The sequence below is a fragment of the Talpa occidentalis genome, unplaced genomic scaffold (assembly GCF_014898055.3).
Source record: "Talpa occidentalis isolate TD23 unplaced genomic scaffold, MPIMG_talOcc4v2.1 talOcc4.13, whole genome shotgun sequence".
Classification (NCBI taxonomy): Eukaryota; Metazoa; Chordata; class Mammalia; order Eulipotyphla; family Talpidae; genus Talpa; species Talpa occidentalis.
The window spans coordinates 91,547,945-91,560,264 of NW_023601322.1; the positions used below are offsets into that span (position 1 = coordinate 91,547,945).

Here is a 12,320-nt window from a genome sequence, read left to right on the forward strand (position 1 = left end):
GGAGGAGAGTAAGGTAAAATTTGTAAATTGAATGAAAGCTGTCCTTTACTGAATAAAAGTAACCAGTATGGACACTTATTTACATTTTTTTAGGAAAGTTACCCCATGGCTATAAATTTTTAAATCAAAGTGACAAGACCAGTTTTAATTATTTTCACTTAAACTTTTCATTGACATGTGCCATTTTCCCCAAATAAATTTAACATACAAAATGTCATTGATTCACCAAAACATGTCATTCATTTTCTTTCAGTAACACTACTCATTCTACTCAGTTTGTATGGATTTCCAATTATATAACTTCCACACAGACTTAAAATTTCTGTCAAATTATTGCTTTAAATCACAGGTTAAATTCTTTATCTTAATGTTATTTTTTTTCTCATAACACTTTTTACATTAGAACACTTTAAAATAGTTAGCATCCACTTTGTCTATTGTATTTTTGTTATTTAAAGTTATTTTTGCTGTTACACTTTGGAGAATTTTAGAAATTGAAACTGGAATACACATAGAGAATATCTAGTCTAAATTTCTTTCTTTCAGTTTAGGAAAACTCCATAAAATTAAGCAATTTACCTAAGGCTACCCAATGTCGGAACCACTGAAAAACGTAGGATTTCACACAATTTAAATCTGAAAAATGAGATAAAACTTTTGCAATAAACTCTAATCATTATAAGTGAAAAAAAACTAATTTAGAGTTCCAAATAGTCTTTGCTCAGTTTAAGCTTTCACAAATGCATGGACCATGTAATTGGAACTACAGTCACCATCAAGACTCAGCATAGTTCCAGCACTGGTAAAAGTTCCCAAGTAATGTTTACAATCCACCGCCCCAGGGAACTACTGGCCTGGTGTATGGCATCATGCTCATTTATCAGAATGGATTTGATTTGTCTATATTTTATATTATATTATTTTTTAAAGATTTATTTATGCATGCAAGCACTGGCATACAGGCCAGAGGTGCGGGGATTGAGAGGATTCACCAGGGACAGAATGGGGAGCAGAACAGGCAGATCTACTCAAATACACTGTTGAGGGGAGCAGCAGGTGAGACAGGAGAGGTCTGCTGCGCCATGTGGGTGAGCTCCCTGGCACGGGTTTGAACTCGTGTTGCAGAGACTGTGGGTAGCTTCGTATTGCCTCATCTTCATAGTGCTTACACCACCAGAAAGGCCCCCCCATTACTTTTTTAACCGAAATTTGTCTTGTACTTTAGCCAGTTCATAAGAAGGCATTATAGATGAATATGGATAATAGATGAATTAGCCATTTTATATATATATATATATATATATATATATATATATATATAGAGAGAGAGAGAGAGAGAGAGAGAGAGAGAGAGAGCTCACAGTTGTTTAGCCTGAATAATTTCACACATACTTAATACTTCAAAAGAACACAAATTGCTTTAGGATAAGAGCTACAAAGGAATATAGCCCAAGATTAGAGTTCCTTCACTTCCATTATTTGCAAAATTACAGTTCTGCTTTGTAACAGAGTAAATGATAAGGATTTCTCTCGGGCTCTATGTTTCTCCCCCATCACTTAATTGTCCTTTGAAAAGCATGTAATTCTCATTCTGTCCATTCTGTAACATTGTCAATAACTTTGGTGGCAAGTATCAGAAAGACAATAACATCAAATGGGGTGTGCCAAATAAATGGATACAGGAAATGGATTTCTGTGCTCTTGGACTTGTAGGCTGATAACTGAGCCTATTTTAGGGTGGATAAAATAAGAGAGTTGCCAGAAGGAATACAAATCATGACTTCCACAAACGTGACATCCAGTGATTGATGCATTGTATAGAAGGGAGATTCATTGTGAGAAAGGTGGTCTGTTAGGGACATTAAAATCATTTTTCTTGTCAGAAATAAATGGTTCCTAGTCTGCTTTGCCCTTGCCAGCTTGTTGCAGACTTAGGTTTTCAAGGTATTTATCTTTCATGCTGCCGTATGCAAGACAAAGTTTCAAAAATTTTAAAAGTAAATATCATCCATAACCTAAATCTTTAGAGAAAACGTGAAGTGCAGATCAGTCACTAGTTGTTTCCAGAATCACTGCATAAAAGTGAGTCATCTCCCGTAGGGCAGGCTTCAAGCTTCACTTTTAGAGTCAACCTACCAAACCAGATTTCTCATATTCTGTTTTATCCATGTCACTTGATGTCGTGAATATTGCCTTTATCAAACAGAATTGTGCAAGAGAAAGAAGGTAGATCATTGTAGCAGGTTCTTAATAAATGTTCATTGAAGGAATTGATGAAGCGCCAAATAGGCCTGATTTTCCATCATATTGGGTTACTGGAACAGTCAGGACATATTTTTTTCTGTTTTTCAAGCAAAAATGCATCATGACTTTTCCAGCATCCCAATATTTTGTAGCTGTCCAGTGATTCACACAAAGCAAAGTAGCAACAGATTTGAATACAAGTCCTCAAACTGTTTCTTTTTATGATATGTGGAAGGTAAGTTTGTAGCTAATGACTGTTTCTTGCATGACTTCTTGCTTCCTGCTTGAGCCATGCTGAAATGCTTTCATATCCAGATATGTATGGCAAGTTGTCTCCTGTGATTGAAATGCTTCCACTCTTCAGATCCGTATTCCTCAATACGTGTGTATTAGGCAGAATAATCACCCCCAAATACATATCCTAATTCCTGACACCTGTGAATACGTTACCTTATATAACAAAAGGGACATGCAGATGGATTAAACTGAGGACTTTGACATGGGGAGAATATTCTGTTTATTCTGGTGAGCCCAGAGTACCATTGGGATGCACACAAGATGAAAGAGGAGGCCAAAATGTCAGAGAAAATGTTTTCGTGAAAGCATAGGTCAAAGTGGCCTGATTGGTGGCTTTGTAGATGACTGAAGGGCCATGGACCAAGGAAGCAAGTGGCTTCCTAAATTGGAATTTCAGCCATAAATATATACTGTCAGTGTTTATTTTGGAAAACAAAATAAATGTTATATGGGGACAGCTGATTTACAACAGAAATTAGATCTTACATCAGTGTAGGAGGAGCTGTGGAAGGAAAACCAGGAATTTAAGGGGGTTAGCGGATCAGAAAGTCACTAATGGAAACAGGTTGGAGTACTTAGAAAGATGGTTGCTTGGAGTTTATAGGCAGCGTCTGGATGCTTCGCATGTCAGGCCACTAGAGGGGCCACAAGTCGTGGAGAGGTGTGTGCCAGTCACCACCTCTGAGGAAGCAGCAATGAAATACTTAGAGAAGTACCACAGGTGAATGGGGCCAGTGTTTAGGAAGAAGATCTGGCAGAGGGAGTCTTCTGGAGTCTTCCACACTTGCTATTATTTAGCATGACTGCTATTACCTTAAGAGTGTAAAGGTTTTTTCTCACCCCCATTCCATCTAGTAGTTAAAAATGAGAATTAACTGGGAAAAGATTAGAAGATATATAGAAAATGTTAAAAAAATCAAAATGTTATTCATCGATCATGTCAGAAAGCATTTAAACTGAGTCTGTAATGTCATAGCTCTTCAAAAAAAATCAGGAGGTTGAACATCGCACTATAAAGCTATACACAGTCTCTGCAGCACTGGTTCGATACTGGATACTGGCCGGCCAGGGAAAAACCCACATGGTGCTGCAGACCTCTCCTGTCTTGCCCGCTGCTCCCCTCAGCAGTATATTTCATTATTCTGCCTGTTCTGTTCCCCGCTCTGTCTTTGGTGAATCCTCTCACCCTCCTGAGCATCTGGCCTGTACCCCAGTTCTTGTATAAATATCAATCTTTAAAATAAAAAGAAATGTATTAGTATGGTAAAAATTTAATTTGTGCATTGGGATATAATTTTCTATATTCCCTCCATATTTAGAAATATTTGAACATTTTAAAAAACAATAATGCAGATGGGAAAATATATACAGTGATTTTCATTACCATTTATTATAATGGAAATATGAAAACAAATATTAAATAGTATGGAAATTGACCTTTCATAGTATAGGTTATTTTTCCATCATTGAAACTGTGTGTTTTAAAACATCACAAGGAGGAATGATTATTTCAAGTTAAGAAGTAGAATTCAATTTATTCAAATCCAATTCTCCAGTATATAAGTATGCACTAAAATATATATGAGGATACATATTTTAGGAGGATAATTTTGATTCAGTGTGAGAAAACTTCAAAATCACCAGAATATTTGAAATATAATGAGCTGTCAGCTAAAGCCATGATTTCCCCTACTGGGAAGTGACTCAGAAGCTCACTACTTGTAGCAGGAGCTAAGGAGAAGACTCATATAATAAGCACAAAGGTTTTGCTCTTTCTAATATTCTGGGCAATCTGTCACATTACTACTATAAAGAAACTGACTGTAACATATTCTGTTCTTGTCTGTTTCAGCAATTGATACAGTGTCAATTAATTTCATTTATTTCCTCATGCCCATTAAAGAAGTTTTACATCTCACATTTCTCAGATAAATCACATAAGATTTTGATTTATAAGTTTTTAATTCACCAACATGTACCAATAACCTTTACTCTGAGATGGAATTCCTAGATGAATAAAACTTAAATTCATGGAAGTTGTTAATTTTCATGAAATATACAAATAAGCCTGTCCATAATCTGTCCTCAAAAATAGTGATGGTGATTGAAAAGCCTAAACAGAAATACAAATACTACTTTTTTTTTTTATTACAGAGACCATTTCCCCATGATATGCATTGACATTCAAGAAACGATGAACAAACACACACACACACACAAAAAAGAAATAATGTACACAGGTTTATAACAATGCTCATACAATTTCAGCATTGCTGATTACTTGGTGTTTGGTACTTTTCATTCCCAGTTATTTTTTCATCAGTGATTCTGTATCATTGTTGACATTTACTTGATCCCACAATTATTTGCATCTTTAGAATTCTGTAAGTTCTAAAATTTCAGGTAATTTAACACATGGGATATTTAAGGATTGGATTAAGTGATTGACCTGCTCAAAATATGCTTTACTTACTAATTTAAATGTAGTTGAAACATGATTCATGAAACTACATACCACCTAATGAGGTGACCCAGATTAGTGTAATCCATACTACCTGCTATTATCAATAGTTTTGATAATGGACTTATTTTGTCTCTACAAAGTAATGCCTTATGGAAAGCTAAGGGTGTGGTGATTATGACCAAAGTTCTTGGTGTACCCAGAACTGTGACGGTATCTGTTATCCTCACTCATCTCAGTTATTGAGTACCTCAGGCCAACGGAAATCAGCTTCCCCCCACCGCTGCCCTACAGTGTTTTCTTAATGTTCACAACGCACAATCACAGGATGACTCCAAAAAGCCCATCTCTGTCCATAATTTAGTTGAGCAACATGTGGTCTAAAGTAAAAGAGTCCCGTCTTCCAGTAACCTTGAAGTCTCTAAGCCCCGGTCACTGACACCTATTTCCATCCTCTGCCACCTGACTGGCATTGTGGTACGAAGACTCAGTCATACTACTCAGACTGAGCTCCTGCCTTTTTGTGTCACTCTTAGCAATTTGTTATCCTCTATGGATTGGAGTGGCCTCATTTTTTTAATGAAAGAAATGATGCTTAACTCTAATAATTGTTATGGATAGTGAATGACCTCTACCAGATATAAAGCACAAAGTAGTAAGCCAAGTAAAATAATAGTAACTCCCATCCCTTTGTATCTATTGCAAATGCATTGATGCTTCCCTGAAGCTCAGCTGGGGGAGTTTTGCTTGATCATGAACTGTGTGCATGTGCACTGGATAGAACACATGAAACTGTGAAATCTAAAGAAAATACACATTTTTGTTCAAAATGATGCATCTGTCTTACCAATTCATATGCTAGGAGCTTTAAATCACATGTCTCTATACCAGTGTGTGAAGGTCCTAGAAATGCCATGAAACTGGGATCTCAAAATTAGATGTTGTGCTCAATTTCTACGAGTTTTTAACCTTGAGGGCATTTTAGATCTGTAGAGAATAAAACATGCCCATAATCCCCCCAACCCCCATATTTTATTATTATTCTTGAAACAATCCATGATTTCAAATATCTGAAATTCTTACCATATCTATAGTTTATCAAGACAGAATAATAGGTTTGAATATTGGTGATCCATAGGTAAGATACAAAAACAATGCAAATGTCCATTGACAGGTGAGTGGATAAAGAAGTTGTGGAATATATACTCAATGGAATATTACCCAGCTGTTAAAAAGATGAAATTTTGCACTTCATAGCAACATGGATTGAACTTGAGATGATTATGCCAAGTGAAATAAATCAGAAAGTAAAAGATAGTTACCCAATAGTTTCTGTCACATGTGAAGTATAAATAACTAAAGCAAGCAAAATAACAAATCACAACAAAAATAACTCTTAAAACCTGAAAAATATAGTGGTCATCAGAAAAAGAAGGAAAAAGTTGATAGGAAAATGTAAAGGGTGTCAACCTGATACCGGGAATGGCGTTAGAACTTTGGTCTTAGGTGAGGTGAGACATACACACAGAGATGAGATGTACACCCCAAATCTATATTGTATTATAAATCAATAACATTTCATTAAAATGACTAAAATATTAAATAAGTGTTGCAGATATATGTCTGAGAATATTGGACAGAGAGATCAGATGTAATCAATTCCTCTCATAATTTGAAGGCAAGACTCATACTTTAAAATTTCAGATTATATAAACTCATAACCTTTTTATCCATGAAAGTTCATTGATATTCCATTTTTTAAAGTTTACTTGAGAAATTTGCCTGAGAGGCTTTTCTAAATAAGTTTTTTTTTAATTTTTTTTTTTTTTTAAGATTTATTTATTTATACAAGCACTGTGGTACAGGCCAGAGGCATGGGGGGGAGAAAGAATTCACCAGAGACAGAGCAGGGAGAAGAACAGGTAGAAGGATTGAAAGCACTGCTGAGGGGAGCAATATGTGAGACAGGAGAGGTCTGCCGGGCGATGTGAGAATCTTCCTGGCCAGCTGGGCTCAACCCGCTGCCCCACCGGGGAGGCCCTAAATGAGTTTTATTTTTTAAAGATTTATTTATGCATATAAGAACTGGGGTATAGGCCGGTGGTGTGGGGGTGAGAGGATTCACCAGAGACAGAGTGGGGAACACAACAGGCAGATTGACTGAAATACACTGCTGAGGGGAGCAGCAAGCGAGTCAGGAGAGGTCTGCCCTGCCATGTGTGTAGCTCCCTGGCCTGGAATCAAACTTGTGCTTCAGTGGCTGTGAATAGTTTCATAGGTGGTGTCTTAACCCCTTGCACCACTAGGGAGGCCCCTAGAGTTTTTGTTTTATCACAGAGCATAGATTTTAGATGGGGACAGTAATAACATGCTGTATTGAACAGCAGAATGGAAGGCTCAAAAATAATGTGTTCTTTGAATGAAGAGTTTCTTCTCATGACGGGAAAGAACATTATAAAATTTCATTTTATTTAAAAGGTGGTTATATTTTGAAGTTTGTTTGGTACATACTCACCTTCAAATAATTAGGAATAAGTGCTATTTTTTAACCAGATGTTGTATTTTCAAATTAATCATATAAATTAATCAAAAAAATCATCTTCAGTTTGTATTTTGAAGCACAGTTTAAAGGCTCAGCACATAAATAGTAAATGAACTTCAAAACTCCATCTTCAGAAAAATTCAGAAAGTTCTCTGTTGTTTTGGGATGATTAGTGGGATCTTCATCACAACACCAAGAAGGAGAATCTGTCAGCACTTTAAAAGCTGTAAGAATCCTTGCTTCTCTGCAGAAATATAAAAGGATGGCATTTCCAATGGCCATAAAAATTATGTTTAATCTAGATTTGTGATTTACTACAGTTTGATTAATAACTATTCAGAAAGTTGAGGAAAACAGTTAAGATGCTATTGATTCTATGTACTAGCATTAAAACATGATAAGGATAAGGCTTATATGCTTTATTTACTTTTAATGTGATTTTAATTATAATTTTTATACAGACTTTAGAGAGTTAAGGAATTTTGGAAACTCCATAGAAGTCATTTTGGGATGAATGTAACAAAGAGGAAAGAGGTCTTTTGAAGTTCTCAGGAAAATGGCTACAGTTAAATTGAACATACCTGCTGGAGACCAAATAGACATATAATCACATTAGCATTGGATTTCATGTGCAGAAAATTATAAGGTGGTTTTCTAAATTCTATTATATGTCTTGTACATTATATACACAAAATGAGCAGAAATTTTTTGGAAGAAATGATCACAGGAGAGCCTCTCCGGTGGCGCAGCGGTTGAGCGCTGGGCTGCAAAGCTGCCCGCAGCCTCTGCAGCGCTGGTTCGATCCCTGTCTGCCGGCGAGGGTCCCACATGCGCGCAAACCTCTCCTGCCGCACCCGCTGCTCCCCTCAGCAGTGTATTTCATCAGTCTGCCTGTTCTGCTCCCCGCTCTGTCTCTGGTGAATCCTCTCACCCTCCCGCGTTTCTGACTGTACCCAGTGCTTGCATAAATAAATAAATAAATAAATAAATAAATCTTAAAAAAAAAAAAAAGAAAGAAATGATCACAGGAATGTCCCTCTTTAGTGTAGTTATTTTATAGGTAGCACCCAAACCTAATTATTTAAAAGGAAGCGGGGAAAGGAGAGAAGGAAGGAGAAACGAGAAAGAGAGAGGGAGGGAGGGAGGGAGGTAGAGAAAGAAAGAGGAGGGATCATGAAATACAGAACTTCCATGTGATATTTACAAACTGCAATTTTTTAATTGTTGCACTTTCCATAGCAGTATTTCACGCGGAAGTCAAAGTGATACTCTTAAAACAATACTGAAAAAGTCTAGGATCTTCTATCAACCAACCTTAGCCCAACTTTAAAGTCTTCAGCTTGGCCTGTAAGATCCTGTACTGACCTCTTTTCTATCAGCTCTCTCCCTTCCTTCACTTTCGTTACCCTGATCTCTGCTATTCACTGAACAATCTTTCTTGCTCTTGCCGCACAGCTTCTGGACTTGCTATGCCCCGGGGCAGTCTCCATTTAATAATTGTGTGTTTTTTTCTAACTTCATACAAACCTCTAGTCAGATACCATCTGTCTAAAACAGTCACCCACATTCAGCTTCATCCTCTAATTTACTTTCTCCTGTTAATATTTTTCAGTATCTATAAATTATATATAGAAATATGTGATATATAATATATACATATACTTAAGGATCTTTAAAGTCATACAATATCACATATAATTTGTATTCTTTTATATTTATATTATACAGATATATGTCTGTCTCTGTATTTGAGATGTTTGTGTGTGTCATTTAATTCTCCCTCAGTATTATGTAAGATCCATGGCAGGGAGGGGGTTCAACATTTATTTTGCTCAATAAAGGTAGCACTTGCCAAAATACTGAATATTGATTTTAATTTATCATTTCATATATTTGTGAGAGACTACCAACTAACCTTTTCCTTAGGTAATGTTTCATATTATTTTTGCTTGCTAGATAGCAAATAAAGCTTTTGCAAGTAAGCATTCCAAAATTCGCAATCGGCATGTTGAAGGACTCCCTTCCTCTTAATAGTCAGCTATATTGTGTTTTGCAAGAGCCCATTGTGCTTTTTAAAATCCTGTGTTTTAACGTGTTTAATCAGTTATAATATAACTGGAATATAATAACTACCTCTAATTGAATTCTTCAAGACTCTTTGACTCAGTCAAATCTCAAGAGATTATTATTTCATGCACAAGTGAAATTGGATTGTGTTTTGTTTAATGGAGTTAAGTATTTGGTGATCTTAGTCAATTCTGATTGCTAATTATAAATATGGATTTAGACTCTGGGTCCATGTCTTTGACGTAGTTATTTTTCAGCATATCTTTGCTCTTGAATGCTATTGAATTAGACTGTTTGAATGTTCACTTAAATTATTTGATCTATATAAGTTATTGAAAAGTTATTAAGATCCAAGGACTTTCCCTGGGTCGATCTCATAATTATTATCGATCGTGGGCTGCTGTGTGCGAGCACGTGCTCATTTTCTGAATGAAAGTATCTGTTGAGGGCCTCCCCGGGTGGCACAGCGGTTGAGCGCTGGGCTGCGAAGCTGCCCATAGCCTCTGCAGCGCTGGTTTGATCCCTTGTCACCAGCAAGGGTCCCACATGGCATGACAGACCTCTCCTGCCGCGCCCGCTGCGCCCCACAGCAGTGTATTTCTTCAGTCTGCCTATTCTGTTTCCCGCTCTGGCTCTGGCGAATTCTCTCACCCTCCTGCGCTTCTGACTGTACCCAGTGCTTGTGTAAACAAATAAATAAATCTTAAAAAAAAAAAAATAAAGTATCGGTTGAGTTTTTCCTATACTTTGGCTGTATAGCTGCCAGAAACCTTGTTTCTTTTGACAAGTCTTCAGATAAAGAGTCAGTGTAACAAAGGCAAGGACAAAAGACCTCATCTAATTTAGCTGACAACTTCCTGGGGAAGTAAACGTGAGCGGGTTGCTATATTGGCATGAGACTCTAATTTGCATTGTTAGGGAATAGTTTATATTTCATGTGGTGGGGAGGAGGGATCTGTTGTCAAGTGAGAGAATGTGGCTTTTAAAAAAAAGTTAGCCCTAGGTACTCACTTATTAAGAGGTGATATCTTGTTCTCCACCAACTCCTTGCCCCAATCAGACCTTGAAGTTGAAAGATTCGTGCCTGCTTTCACAATGAAATGATATGATATGATATGATGCCAGTGCTTGGTCATAAAAGACTGAAGAATCTGCCATAGAAAAGATGCCATAGAAAGCATCCTTACCTCAGAGCCATCGTTTTATGCCAATGCCTGTGCCCTGTGGACAGGTTAGTTGTAGACATTCCGATAGAATCCCAGCTGAACCCACCCTTTGTTTTATGACTTTTTTTTTTTTTTTTTTTTTGCGGTGCTAAATCATGTGTATTTCACATTGTTGAGGGTTGGATTTTTCTGGCAGCAAAGTTCCCTGCTGAACATCTTGATTCTTTCTTGAAAACTGTAGGCAAGTGTCAGTTAACTTTTTCCCTCAGGTAAGTTTACCCTATTAGTGACTGTGCCTTTTTATGGATCTCTACCAAATGTAAAATCTCACAATTTCTGAATAGAGGCTACTTTCTGACTGTTTCACAAGTGAAAGTCCCATCATGCTATTTGATTCTTGGGAATTTTGAATTTATATGTCCTTTATTTTTTGCAAGGTCTCATTTTGGTTGGTTTTCTTGCAAGCAGAAACTTAATACTAGTAGCAGACTCCAGGGAACATTTAGACAAATTTTAGAGCACTTTAATCACCTAACTTCCTCTGCAAAATTATTCTGCCCATTGAATTGAGGCAGCCTCAGCTTCTCCTAACTCCTATCTCTCCTCTATTCAGCAAGATCTCCAGGTTTTCTTGAGTTCCCTCCCTGGCCAGTGAGCTGGAAAGTGCTTCCAGGGAGCAAATCAGGGCAATGGGGGAACTTAGTTCATTTGCCTCCCTTCTTTCAGGGATCTTAGTCTTTTTTGCCTCAATATTTGAAACACATTATTTCATATAATTTGTCAACTCATCCAGTTATTTACAGGAGGAGTGAAAGTTGAAATGTAATCCTCCTTCATAACTGAAAGCAGAAATTGCTGTGTGAATTTTAATAATTATCTGTACCACAGGTTTTGGACTATTCATAAAGGGGGACTCCCCCTAAATATATTAAAGAAAATAAAAATCACAGAGGTGTCAAAGTTTTAAAAAGTGCTATCCTATACATTTAATTCTTGTCAAGTAGTGCAGGTAAAACAAGTGAAAACTAATATGTTATATAACATTACTGCAACACCCTTAGAGAGTCCAATGATTTCAGAAATTTAACATTTTAAAATACTATAAAGTTGTGATATAATCTTATTACAATGGACTTCCATGTTCCAGTAATTCCAGAAGTTTGACATTTTTATATTTTTATGATACTAATAGGAAATTGAACTCTAAAATTCCACCACTTATTTACTATGAAATATGTATTTACTATAAAATTTAAAGTTAAATTTAAGATTATAGGATATCATTTGGTGTTCAAAGGAAGGATGATATGGCCAAAGAAGTTTCTCTACTTGAAAAATCAAGTAGAGTGGGGTAAATAGTTGATTTTTTTTTTAATTTAAGAGATAATTTTAAACCAACTCAGTTATCTTTCCTTACTCATAAAATAGCACAGCACATTTTTACATAAATGTGTGTGCTGTTCATGTTGTTTTATACCTTTTATGTGGCAAAATCTGTCATCTTTGCACTGGTATAGTTGGAAGGCCTGACAAAAATACTGCT

The 12,320-nt window shown here is 36.4% G+C and overlaps 1 protein-coding gene across 6 annotated transcripts in view; it reads left to right on the top strand.

The window, feature by feature from the left end:
• LOC119243609 (uncharacterized) overlaps positions 1 to 12,320 on the top strand; it is a 782,255-nt gene that overhangs the window by 715,633 nt on the left and 54,302 nt on the right. The window lies entirely within an intron of this gene.